Raw genomic sequence first — 9975 nt, forward strand, 5'->3', positions numbered from 1 at the left:
TCTTCCTGCCAAAGTGGAGAATTTCACACTTCATTTATATAAATTGTAAAAAGTTGAGGCCCCAGCACTGATCCCTGTGGCACAGTACTTGTTGCATCTTGCCAACCAGAAAATGACCCATTTATGCCTACTCTCTGTTTCCTGTTAGCTAACCAATCTTCTATCCATGCCAATATGTTACCCCCTTCTTCTTCTTTGGTCTCCTTGTCTCGCGAGACAATGGGTAGGCGCCTGGAGGTGGACAGTGGTTTGTGGAGCAGCGCCTGGAGTGGCTATAAAGGCCAATACTAGAGTGACAGACACTTCCACAGGTGCTGCAGATAAAATTGGTTGTCAGGGCTGTTACACAGTTGGCTCTCCCCTTGCGCTTCTGTCTTTTTTCCTACCAACTGCTAAGTCTCTTCGACTCACCTCACTTTAGCCCCGCCTTTATGGCTGCCCGCCAGCTCTGGCGATCGCTGGCAACTGACTCCCACGACTTGTGATCAATGTCACAGGACTTCATGTCGCGTTTGCAGACGTCTTTAAAGCGGAGACATGGACGGCCGATGGGTCTGATACCAGTGATGAGCTCGCTGTACAATGCGTCATTGGGGATCCTGCCATCTTCCATGCGCCACTGGCTCAGTAGGGTGTATATGCTGGGGATGTTGGCCACCTCGAGGACTTCTGTGTTGAAGATACGGTCCTGCCACCTGATGTCAAGGATTCTCCGGAGGCAGCGAAGATGGAATGAATTGAGACGTTGCTCTTGGCTGACATACGTTGTCCAGGCCTCGCTGCTGTAGAGCAAGGTACTAAGGACACAGGCTTGATACACTCGGACTTTTGTGTTCCATGTCAGTGTGCCATTTTCCCACACTCTCTTGGCCAGTCTGGACATAGCAGTGGAAGCCTTTCCCATGCGCTTGTTGATTTCTGCATCGAGAGACAGGTTACTGGTGATAGTTGAGCCTAGGTAGGTGAACTCTTGAACCACTTCCAGAGCATGGTCGCCGATATTGATGGATGAAGCATTTCTGACGTCCTGTCCCATGATGTTCGTTTTCTTGAGGTTGATGGTTAGACCAAATTCGGTGATTCAGTGCAGGCAGCCGCAAACCTGTCGATGAGTCTCTGCAGATACTCTTCAGTGTGGGATGTTAATGCAGCATCGTCAGCAAAGAGGAGTTCCCTGATGAAGACTTTCTGTACCTGGGTCTTCGCTCTTAGACGGGCAAGGTTGAACAACCTGCCACCTGATCTTGCGTGGAGGAAAATTCCTTCTTGATTATGATTATGATTATGATTAGATTTTTGATTAGAGATACAGCACTGAAACAGGCCCTTCGGCCCACCGAGTCTGTGCCGAACATCAACCACCCATTTATACTAATCCTACACTAATCCCATATTCCTACCAAACATCCCCACCTGTCCCTATATTTCCCTACCACCTACCTATACTAGTGACAATTTATAATGGCCAATTTACCTACCAACCTGCAAGTCTTTTGGCTTGTGGGAGGAAACCGGAGCACCCGGAGAAAACCCACGCAGACACAGGGAGAACTTGCAAACTCCACACAGGCAGTACCCGGAATCGAACCCGGGTCCCTGGAGCTGTGAGGCTGCGGTGCTAACCACTGCGCCACTGTGCCGCCCAGTCTTCTGAAGTCTTCTGAAGACTTGAACGCATGTGAGAGCAGCAGGGAGAAGAAAATCCCAAACAGTGTGGGTGCGAGAACACAGCCCTGTTTCACGCCACTCAGGATAGGAAAGGGGTCTGATGAGGCGCCGCTATGCTGAATTGTGCCTTTCATATTGTCATGGAATGAGGTGATGATACTTAGTAGCTTTGGTGGACATCCAATCTTTTCTAGTCGTCTGAAGAGACCACATCTGCTGACAAGGTCAAAGGCTTTGATGAGATCAATAAAAGCAACATAGAGGGGCATCTGTTGTGCATGGCATTTCTCCTGTAGCTGACGAAGGTGGATCTCTCTGCTCGAAAGCCACACTATGCCTCAGGGTAGACACGCTCGGCCAGCTTCTGGAGCCTGTTTAAAGTGACTCGAGCGAAGACTTTCCCCACTATGCTGAGCAGGGTGATTCCACGGTAGTTGTTGGTTTCAATCTCACTTTGAAGAGCTGGAACCTGTCTTAGCCGCTAAGCGCATTGCACTGCTGAACTACAAGAAAGCCCCCAGCGAGTTAACATCCGTACCACTTAAAACAGCCAGAAGCGCTGCACAAAGAACAGCCAGGCGCTGCGCAAATGACTACTGGCAACACCTATGCAGTCATATTCAGCTGGCCTCAGACACCGGAAACATCAGAGGAATGTATGATGGCATTAAGAGAGCTTTTGGGCCAACCATCAAGAAGATCGCCCCCCTCAAATCTAAATCAGGGGACACAATCACTGACCAACGCAAGCAAATGGACCGCTGGGTTGAGCACTACCTAGAACTGTACTCCAGGAGAATGTTGTCACTGAGACTGCCCTCAATGCAGCCCAGCCTCTATCAGTCATGGATGAGCTGGACGTATAGCCAACAAAATCGTAACTCAGTGATGCCATTGATTCTCTAGCCAGCGGAAAAGCCCCTGGGAAGGACGGCATTACCCCTGAAATAATCAAGAGTGCCAAGCCTGCTATACTCTCAGCACTCTACGAACTGCTTTGCCTGTGCTGGGACGAGGGAGCAGTATCTCAGGACATGCGCGATGCCAATATCATCACCCTCTATAAAAACAAAGGTGACCACGGTGACTGTTACCCCCTACACCATGAGTTTGTAATTTCTGCAATAACATTTGATGTGGCACCTTATCAAATGCCTTCTGGAAATCTAACTACAATTCATCCACCGGTTCCCCTTTATCCATAACACATGTAACTCCCTCAGAGAAATCTAATAAATTGGTTAAACATGATTTCCCTTTCACAAAACCATGTTGACTCTGCCTGATTACCTTGAATTTTTCTAAATGCCCTGCTATAACGTCTTTAATAATAGCTTCTAACATTTTCCCTAAGACAGATGTTAAGCTAACTGGCCTGTAGTTTCCTGCTTTCTGTCTCCCTTTTTGAATAAAGGAATTACATTTGCTATTTTCTAATCTAACAGAACCTTCCCTGAATCTAGGGAATTTTGGAAAATTAAAACTAATGCATCAACTATCTCACTGGCCACTTCTTTTAGCACCCTAGGATGAAGTCCATCAGGACCTGGGGACTTGTCAGCCCACAGCTGCAACAATTTGTTCAGCACCACTTCCCTGGTGATTGTAATTTTCTTGAGTTCCTCCCTCCTTTCCATTTCCTGACTTACAGCTAGTACTGGGATATTACTTGTATCCTCAATAGTGAAGACCGAGGATATCAGAAAGGTCATCGAGCTGAAACATTAACTCAGTTTCTCTCTCCACAGATGCTGCCAGACCTGTTGAGTATTTCCAGCACTTTCTGTCTTTATTACACCAGAAAATTCCCTGCTCTTGTTTTAACGCAGCTCCCCTGTCCATTGGTGAGGAACATTGTTTACTGAGAACTCTCCCCCAGGGTACGAGCTGTCAGTGCCTGCCAGAGCAGCTACTCATGTTACATACTTGGATTGTCAAAGGCTTGGCTACCAGTCAAACCCACTAGTATGTGACTTTTCATCAAGACTGAATGTTCTCACCATCTAAAATGAAAATGCAGAACATCTTGTAACTACAAAGCACTGAGGTGATTGATAACTGCTGTTACTGCACCCTCCACATACACCACCTATCATGTTTAGTTTAGTTTAGAGATACAGCACTGAAACAGGCCCTTCGGCCCACCGAGTCTGTGCCGACCATCAACCACCCATTTATACTAATCCTACACTAATTCCATATTCCTATCACATCCCCACCTGTCCCTATATTTCCCTACCACCTACCTATACTAGGGGCAATTTATAATGGCCAATTAACCTATCAACCAGCAAGTCTTTGGCATGTGGGAGGAAACCGGAGCACCCAGAGGAAACCCACACAGACACAGGGAGAACTTGCAAACTCCACACAGGCAGTACCCAGAATTGAACCCGGGTCGCTGAAGCTGTGAGGCTGCGGTGCTAACCACTGCGCCACTGTGCCGCCCTTATATGCTGCCTTTTCATTTGGACTAACTCCATTCAGTACTCCGTAGACCACCCCACCCACACCCACCCACCCACCTCTCCCCCCACCCCCCCGCCGCCCCCAACAGACACAGAAGTTGTTAAAGTCTCACTCCGAAAACAAAAAGGAGAAGCAAGAATTTGGAATGGCGAAAAGCCTACGGAGACACACAGGGTTAACCAATTCATCGGAATTGGTGGAACAGCCCAGAATTAGATTTATGTTCAACATGTTACCAGATGTAACAGATACTCTGCTCACAGCCATCTACTGACAATAATATCAGTTACAGGGAAATGAGTTTTGACAGGACAAAATAGCAGCTTTTCAGGACAATTCTGCTGTTTTAAGAGAAATGTTGGGAATTAATCAAATGCCAACTCCAACAACGAAACATTCTGTTCAAATCAAAAAGGAAGCACTTAATTTTCATTGAATCCTGCCAGCACTCTTTCAGCTGATTCACAAGCCGTGATTCCAGTCCAGTGTCCCTTATCCCCTGAATCTAGCCCAAGTTCGACAGCTTGGAGAGGGGATTTTATTGTCCTCAGTTTATTCTAATTCTCTCTCCTAGCAGCTCCCTATTATAAGGGAACTTTTAAATGCCCCATAGCTAACTTCTTCTTCTTTGGCCTCCTTGTCTCGAGAGACAATGGGTAAGCGCCTGGAGGTGGTCAGTGGTTTGTGAAGCAACGCCTGGAGTGGCTATAAAGGCCAATTCTAGAGTGACAGGCTCTTCCACAGGTGCTGCAGAAAAAATTGGTTGTCAGGGCTGTTACACAGTTGGCTCTCCCCTTGCGCTTCTGTCTTTTTTCCTGCCAACTGCTAAGTCTCTTCCACTCGCCACACTTTAGCCCCGCCTTTATGGCTGCCCGCCAGCTCTGGCGAACGCTGGCAACTGACTCCCACGACTTGTGATCAATGTCACAGGACTTCATGTCGCGTTTGCAGACGTCTTTAAAGCGGAGACATGGATAGCCGGTGGGTCTGATACCAATGACGAGCTCACTGTGCAATGTGTCCTTGGGGATCCTGCCATCTTCCATGTGGCTCACATGGCCAAGCCATCTCAAGTGCTGCTGACTCAGTAATGTTTATAAGCTCCTTAAACAGTGTTCACTCCCTGGTGTGCAGCAAGGTTAGACTCAAACCAAAGAAGCTGCATCACTCCAAGCAGAAGGGCCACCCACGCATCAACACGAGCAGAATTTCTTATCCACAGCTGTTACAAAAATTTCTAAATTCACCTGAGAAAGCCCTTCAAAACAATCCCACAGGGGATGCACAGACCAAGTGGGCCCACATCAGAGACGCCATCTATGAGTCAGCCATGACCACCTATGACAAACGTGTGAAGCGGAATGCAGACTGGTTTCAATCTCATTTTGAAGAGCTGGAACCTGTCATAGCCACTAAGCGCATTGCACTGCTGAACTACAAAAAAGCCCCCAGCGAGTTAACATCTATAGCACTTAAAGCAGCCAGAAGCGCTGCACAAAGAACAGCCAGGCGCTGCGCAAATGACTACTGGCAACACCTATGCAGTCATATTCAGCTGGCCTCAGACACCGGAAACATCAGAGGAATGTATGATGGCATTAAGAGAGCTTTTGGGCCAACCATCAAGAAGATCGCCCCCCTCAAATCTAAATCAGGGGACACAATCACTGACCAATGCAAGCAAATGAACCGTTGGGTGGAACACTACCTAGAACTGTTCTCCAGGGAGAATGTTGTCACTGAGACCGCCCTCAATGCAGCCCAGCCTCTGCCAGTCATGGATGAGCTGGACGTACAGCCATCAAAATTGGAACTCAGTGATGCCATTGATTCTCTAGCCAGCGGAAAAGCCCCTGGGAAGGACGGCATTACCCCTGAAATAGCTAACTGATAAAATAAAAATATAATCAGCATTGGCAAAGCAGCGGGGATGCTTTCAATCCCACCGCTCTGTTGAGCAGGGTGTGATGCAGCACAGGGTTGAGGTGCCATGTCCTACTGGCTGTGCCTTGCTCATACCAGTTAATACCCATGCCTTTCAAATATAATCACTGAGGTAAACAGGGTTGCTGCCAGATGTCTGCCAAAGTTAAGTAGTGGAGTGGAATAAATCCCAAGGAATTTCCCGACAAACCCATTTGAGAGATAGATATGGGTTAGGAGTACAGCACTTGAAAAACTGGTGCGATTTTCAATAGAACAGAGGAAAAGACGGGGTGATTTTTTTTCCCTATATATCACAGAATGTACAGTACAGAAACAGGCCAAACGGCCCAACAGGTCTATGTTGTTAGAGGTGTTTAAAAGGGTGTGAAAGAGTAGATTGAAACAAAGAGTTTCCATTGATTGAGGGGCAGATAGATTTTGGTAATAGATTATATGCAAGAGATTTAGGGCAGAGAGTAGAAGAAATGTTTTTAAATGGAGAGTTGTGAGGCTTTGGATTGTACATGACCTGGTGGTTGAAGTAGAGACTATTTCACCTTTTAAGAATAGGTTAGATAGGTGGTTGAACATAAAAGGAGATAAAAAGAAATGGGAACAGGACAGGGACACAGAATTGGGGCCACTGCTGGTGTGGAGGATAAACAGCAACACATACTCATTGGGTTGAATAGTTTGTTTCTATCTTGTAATTTCTATGTAGTTCACACAACATATATTAGAAGCTCATGGACTTTGTTATGACCAGGTGAGAAAGAGGTCTTAGGGTCCCGTCTCGCCCCTTTCCTGGTTTGGGCGTAATAGGATTTAACTTTTAAAACACAGTGTTTTTAGCTTCACCTCAGCGAGTCCTTGCTCACTGCTCCCTAATTGTAATTGTAAAGGAATCAACCAGACAGGCTTTCTCAAGTTTAAACAAGAAAGGTGTAGGTTTATTAACATTAACACTCTACCTCAGCTAAAACTATTAAAATACGCGATGCAACCACGCTAGCAAGCATACATGATAAACACAGACACAAGTAAGAGTAAAAGGGTAGGTCCCCTTAAGGATCAGTGTGGCAATCTATGTGTGGAGCCATGGGAAATGGGCGAGGTCTTAAATGAATATTTCTCATCTGTATTTACTGTGGAGAAGGTCAAGGAAGCTAGTGAGTTCAAGGGACGGAACAGCGATATCCTGGAGCATATCAACATTACAAAGGAGGAGGTGTTGGAGGTTTTGAAGCGCATTAAGGTGGATAAATCCCCAGGGCCTGACTAGGTGTGTCCTAGGATGCTATGGGAAGCAAGGGAGGAGATTGCTGGGGCCCTGGCAGAGATTTTTGTATCATCGTTAGCCACGGGTGAGGTACCAGAAGACTGGAGGATAGCTAATGTTGTGCCTTTATTTAAGAAGGGCAGCAGGGATAAGCCAGGGAACTACAGGCCGGTGAGCCTTACATCAGTGGTGAGAAAGTTATTGGAAGGGATTCTGAGAGACAGGATTTGTATCCATTTCGAAAGGCATGGTCTGATTGGCTTTGTGCGTGGGAAATCATGTCTCACGAATTTGAGTTTTTCGAGGAGCTGACCAAGAGGATTGATGAGGGCAGGGCGATGGACGTTGTCTACATGGACTTTAGCAAGGCCTTTGACAAGGTCCCGCATGGTAGGCTGGTCCAGAAGGTTCGAACACATGGGATCCATGGTGAGCTAGCAAATTGGATACAAAATTGGCTTGGTGATAGGAGGCAGAGGGTGGTAGTGAAGGGTTGTTTTTCAGATTGGAGACCGGTGACCAGTGGTGTGCCACAGGGATCGGTGCTGGGCCCTCTGTTATTTGTCATATATACTAATGACTTGGATGTGAATGTAGGGGGCATGATTAGTAAGCTTGCAGATGACACCAAAATTGGTGGTATAGTGGACAGTGAAGAAGGTTGTCTAAGGTTACAACAGGATATAGATCAACTGGAAAAATGGGCAAGGGATTGGCAAATGGAATTTAATGCAGACAAGTGTGAAGTGATGCATTTTGGGAAGTTAAACCAGGGCAGGACATATACAGTGAATGGCAGGGCCCTAGGGAGTGTTGTTGAGCAGAGAGACCTTGGGGTACAAGTACATAGTTCCCTGAAAGTGGCAACACAGGTAGACAGGGTGGTGAAGAAGGCATATGGCATGCTTGCCTTCATCGGCCGAGGCATTGAGTACAAGAGTTGGGACGTCATGTTACAGTTGTACGTAACGTTGGTTAGGCCGCATTTGGAGTACTGTGTGCAGTTCTGGTCGCCGCACTACAGGAAAGATGTGATTAAGCTAGAGAGGGTGCAGAAAAGATTCACAAGGATGTTGCCTGGTTTGAAGGGCTTGATTTATAAAGAGAGATTGGATAGGCTGGGTCTGTTTTCCCTGGAGCGAAGGAGGCTGAGAGGGGACATGATAGAGGTATATAAAATTCTGAGAGGCATAGATCAGGTAGATAGCCAGAGTCTGTTTCCCATGGTAGGGGTGACTAAAACTAGAGGGCATAGATTTAAGGTGAGAGGGAGGAGGTTTAAAGGCGATCAAAGGGGTAAATTTTTCACACAAAGAATAGTGGGTATCTGGAATGAGCTGCCTGAGGACATGGTGGAGGCAGGAACAGTAGTAACATTTAAGAGGCATCTGGACAGGTATTTGAATGAGCAAGGCATAGAGGGATATGGAATTCATGCAGGCAGGTGGGATTAGTATAGACAGGCATTATGGTCGGCATGGACACGGTGGGCTGAAGGGCCTGTTTCTATGCTGTACAACTCTATGACTCTATGACAAATAGATACCGAGGAGGAGAAAGAATTAAAGGGGGAAGGTTTGAAGTAGTAGATGGAATTCATTTACTGTTTTTTTGGTTTTGCTGTGAAGTCTTTGATTGAAGTTAAGTATTGCAGTTCTCGTTGGGCCCAGTGCACACTTTCAAACTTGTTTCGCTGGTACCAGAAAGCTGCAAGGGATCTTCTGTCTTGAGGCTTAAGTTGCTTCCAAGGGTCCCTGGAACTTTGCGTGTGAGAGAGATAGATAGACAGAGAGACCTTGCTTCTCTTTGGTCTTCAAAATTGAAATCTATCTCAAAACTTTACTGTGATGCACAATTCAATCAATTCCCAGGTTGGCCAGCAGGTTCGTCATGTGACCAGCTCTTTGTTTGACACAGCATCACCTGCGAGGGTTGTTGATTCTTCGAAGCTTACTAGACACACTCAGTTGGGGGTGGGGTGGAGTGCAGGCTGTTACAGAGACAATGACTCTCAATGTCTTTTGATCATCACTATTGACAAAACCCATTGGGCTAATTGAATCAGGGAGCACTTCCATTCTCTCTCTAGGCAACTGTCTCTCAGAATGCAAATGTGCAACCATGTTTTCAGCCACTGCTCTGTGGTCCTTTGAAACAAGTTATGTTCAATGTCCAGTAAACATTCAAATTGTGTTCCATATGCCGAAATTAATATGTTTCCATTTGGCAGGTGTGGTTTCTGTCACACCTCCACCTCTGGCCAAATGAAATGCGACATTAGGGGGAGCATTTCATTACAAATTAGAGGGAAGAGAATATACAGGAAAACACACATGCATTTCTCTCATTCATTCTCATTCATTCAGAAATCTTAAAATTGTTACAGCCTGTCTTTCCTTTGCAGCAGTGCTGCTTTAAACTGTCCCTTTTTCCTTGAGGTGGGTCTGAGATAGTTATGTGTTGCCCAAGCGGTTTAAAGTTTCTTCAGTATCAGCCTGCAATACGTGGCGAATGGGCATCCCAATAAACGTGATTTTTGGGGATGTTTGAAGTTTGCACATTTCCCTGATTGTCTAGGGTGCCTTTGTTCCTGTTGGGGTATGCAGGGGGAGGGTTAAATTTAATTAGCCCTG

This window comes from Heterodontus francisci, chromosome 36 (genome assembly GCF_036365525.1).
Source record: "Heterodontus francisci isolate sHetFra1 chromosome 36, sHetFra1.hap1, whole genome shotgun sequence".
Taxonomy (NCBI): Eukaryota; Metazoa; Chordata; class Chondrichthyes; order Heterodontiformes; family Heterodontidae; genus Heterodontus; species Heterodontus francisci.